The sequence below is a fragment of the Leptonychotes weddellii genome, unplaced genomic scaffold (genome assembly GCF_054177405.1).
Source record: "Leptonychotes weddellii isolate Sample4059 unplaced genomic scaffold, ASM5417740v2 HiC_scaffold_7351, whole genome shotgun sequence".
NCBI lineage: Eukaryota > Metazoa > Chordata > Mammalia > Carnivora > Phocidae > Leptonychotes > Leptonychotes weddellii.
The window spans coordinates 1-4329 of NW_028043351.1; the positions used below are offsets into that span (position 1 = coordinate 1).

At 36.6% G+C, this 4329-nt stretch overlaps 1 pseudogene; it reads left to right on the plus strand.

Annotated features, from left to right (window-relative positions):
- The first annotated feature begins 3072 nt into the window (after window positions 1-3072).
- LOC145719812 (cyclin-A2 pseudogene) lies at window positions 3073-3729 on the plus strand (annotated as a pseudogene).
- Window positions 3730-4329: the final 600 nt, after the last annotated feature.

A 4329-nucleotide genomic window follows, 5' to 3' on the forward strand; every position in this document is an offset into this window, starting at 1 on the left:
AGACTGTAGCAAATCTTACTTCCCACTAAAGTCCTTGAAAATATATTTTATCCTACATATGCGTCTTAAAAGGTGATATTGATATTCTTCCACTGATTGATGAGATCTTTGCTTTTTGCCTTTCAATGTGGGTAGGCCTGTGACTACAATAAAATTAACACCGTGTAACTGCTGAGGTTAAGTCCAAAAAAAGGTAATAAAACTTATGCTCAGTCCTCTTGAGATGTCTCAGGAAGAATCCAGCTACCAAGCCGTTATGAAGCCAAGTAGGCACATCAGAAAGACTTTTAGACTTTTAGACTTTTAGATGTCTTGTTTACAGCCTCAGCTGAAGTTCCAGTCAACAATCATCATCAACTACCAGACGGATGGATGACCAAGCCTCCAGGTGATTTCATTCCCAACATTCAAGCTATCTTAGCTGATGCTCATTTGCAGTTTAAAAAAAGAAAAAAAAAAAAAGCTGTTTTACTGAGATATGCCCAATTTGTAGATTCATGAGCAAAGTATTATCATTGTTTTGAACCACTATGTTTTGGGTTAGTATGATATGATATGCAGTAATAGATAATTGAAAAAGATGGTAGGAGCAAAAATATCTGGCTAATAAAATGAAAAGGTATACTAGGAATTAAACAGAACATTTTGATGTGATCAGTCTGTCAATATGAAAATTCCTTGGTAAAATAGTAAAATCTGTACTACTTATTTTAAATATAAACTAAGTTCCTTTGGAGTTTTGGAATAAGGGATCCCTTGCCCACCAGACAACTGCAATCATGACTCTATACTGTTGTTCATTTATCTGTTGATTAGTAATAATCATAGCCAATATTTCAAACACATTATTGGTGAAGTGTTGTAATAAACACATTTCAAAGATGAGTAAACATTTGGAAGTACATGGTGACATAAATGAGAAAGCTCTTCTCTTCTTAACAATGAAAAATGATCTCATTACTAAGAGGTCCTTTGAGTTTCAGGTTGAGCACCCCTCCACTGAGCTATAGTCTTGGAGTCACACTTTGAACCTTATCCCTGAGTGGAATAAATGCTATACCTGTCCAGGAGCTGGAACACTCAGCCAAGGATATTTTCTATGCAGTAGACTGCATGAGGTATACCTCTCTTCACTAATTAAAGTATAATAAAATTATTTTTATACCTGTCACTACTAAAAACACTTGAAAGTTGGTTCTGTTGCTAAAAAGCAATCCTGATACAATTTATATACATACATCTTATGCATATTATTAAGAATATGATTAACTGAGATTAAGCACAATGATAATATAAAAAACAAATACAAAATTAAAGAGACTCATGGACAGACTCTTTGATAAAACCTAAACAACAAGGAAAAAAAAAGGAAGGAAGGGAGCAAAACCAGATAGCATAATTCTCTACCTTTGTAGTAGAAAGATCAGTGACCTGAGATTCATGAAGCTGATTTTCTGGTGCTAATTAGCTGAGTCACCTTTGTCCTGCCTTTATACTGTCTGTGATTCCATGTTCCGCAACCCCCCCCCAGCCTTCTACTGAGAAAATTATCTACCTAACCTGATTAATCTATTTAGACGGCTGTGGGAGAAGAAAAATAAATGTCAGCAGGATTTGAAATGGTAATAATAATATCACATATAGAGTAGTAATAGCTAGTTATCTTACCTGATTGGTTCAACTAAAAGGGAATACATATTCACAAAGAGGGGATAAGATCCCATCCAAACTGTGTCACCATCACAAGTACCAGCAACATCTGTTAGGAATTCTTTTAAATTTGGTTGCTTTCTTTTTTTTTTTTTAAAGATTATTTATTTATTTATTTGAGAGAGAGAGAGAGAGAGCACATGAGAGGGGGGAGGGTCAGAGGGAGAAGCAGACTCCCCACTGAGCAGGGAGCCCGATGCGGGACTCGATCCTGGGACTCCAGGATCATGACCTGAGCCGAAGGCAGTCACTTAACCAACTGAGCCACCCAGGTGCCCTAAATTTGGTTGCTTTCAATAGCTATTTTATTTTAGTATTTACCTCTTCTGGTTTGTTTTCTTTCCTCATGTCTCTTTCTCCTCTGTCCCTATATGCAGATTAATAAGGGAAGATGAATATATTTAAAGAAAAATCCAAAAAAATGCATAACTACTTTTAACAGGCAAAAAGCAAGTAATTATGCAAACCTAGTAAATATGGTGAATGATGAATCTAAGAAATGTAATTTTAGATGGAAATCAAAGTGACCCCATAAAGTAATAATATTAATTTTGTATTTTGGATCATAATCTAAACCTTCTCATTGCAAAATGGAGTTGCAATGTGGTCTTGATAGAATGAGTCAAATGTATCAATTGTTTAAAAATAATATATATCAAATATATTAATTATTGAATAACCAATAAATATGTAGGTGCTGCTATTATTAGCCGATGACTGTGTCAAAGGAAATACTGATTTAGAGGAATATCATTTCTTAAGTAAATCATCCCTTAGTACTCATCTTTTTAATCTCTCATGCTTGCTATTTTCTTTGTCTTCCTTTGTGCCTCTCTCTCAAATGTAGTTCCTTTGAACTTTTTCTAGAAGCAGGTTTCCTGGTAGACAGTCTCTTCTGCAGCTTCTCTCTGAGATGCATGACCTTCCCAACCATCTTTGCAGATACCTGGCTCTCTCCAGGGGCACAAGTTTGTTTTAAGGTTCTCCACAGAAAACAAGGCCTGAGGTGGACTCTCCATTGCCACTTCCTAGACAGAACTGCCACGATGTCTGCTTTAAGATATAAAGGACAGAGCTTGGGCGTGAATTCAGATTTGTATCGTTCTGGAACCTGCCTTAACCATTGGGCTGCCCTGCCCTTCAGGAGGTACTGTGATATAACACACTGTCGGTGGTGCCACACGTCGTGCTACTTCCTACTTCTGTGCATTTGACGTTCTTCACCGGGAATGACCTTAAATCTCCTCTACCCCACTAGTTCCCATTTGTCATCTGAAACTCAGTATATCAACCATTTCCTCCAGGAAGGCTTCCCCAGATCCTCAATCCAATTAGGGAAGTTTCCAACATTATGCTTTCCAGGGCCCACAAGAGCCCAGCACACAGTTTGTGTACATTGCAGATGATACTTATACCAAGAAACAGGTCCTGAGAATGGAGCACCTAGTTTTGAAAGTGCTTGCTTTTGACCTAGCTGCACCAACAATAAATCAGTTCCTTACCCAATACTTTCTGCACCAGCCGTCTGCCAACTGCAAAGTTGAAAGTTTAGCAATGTTTTTGGGAGAACTAAGTCTGATAGATGCTGACCCCTACCTAAAGTATCTGCCATCAGTTATTGCTGCAGCAGCTTTTCGTTTAGCACTCTGCACAGTCACAGGACAGAGCTGGCCTGAATCTTCAGTTCAAAAGACTGGATATACCTTGGAAAGTCTTAAGCCTTGTCTCATGGACCTTCACCAGACCTACCTCAGAGTACCGCAGCATGCACAACAGTCAATAAGAGAAAAGTATAAATGTTCAAAGTATCATGGTGTTTCTCTCCTCAACCCGCCAGAGACACTAAATGTGTAATGGTGAAAGACTGCCTTTGTTTTCTAAGATGTAAATCACTCAAAGTATATGGTGTACAGTTTTTGTAAGATTTTAATTTTACAATCATTTCTGAATAGAGTTATGGTCAAGTACAAATTATGGTATCTATTACTTTTTAAATGGTTTTAATTTGTATATCTTTTGTACATGTAACTATCTTAGATATTTGGCTAATTTTAAGTGGTTTTGTTAAAGTATTAATGATGCCAGCTGTCAGCACAGTAAGAATAAGAACTAATAAACGGAATTTGGAAAATAAATAAATAAATAAATAAATAGCCCTCACCTTCAGCTATCCATCACATACCACTGACTCTATCTTTGTGTTCTCCAACTGCAATTTACTCTACATTAGGGAACAGATCCTGTTTATCTCTTTTCCCATGGTAAGGACTCAGTATAAGCTACATGAATACATTCAACTGCTGTGAACCATTTCCCCCCTGTAGGGCAGTATCTTTTCTGTTCTAAGGTCTATATAAAGTCTTACCTTACAGAGTTTAAGTTCCATGTGACAACAGGATTACAAAAATTGCTTTTCCAAATGACTTTAAAAGTTTTCATAGGATGTTCATATATATTTCTATCTTTGTTATTATTTTTTTACATCAGATTCATTTGTTTTTTCAATGATTTAGCTGTTGTATTCAGGTTTTCCACAACTGTTCAAATGAGTCATCATAGATTTCTTTACACTTAAGTGTGTTTTGTGGAAAGCTGAACAATGCTATTTTTTCCACATGC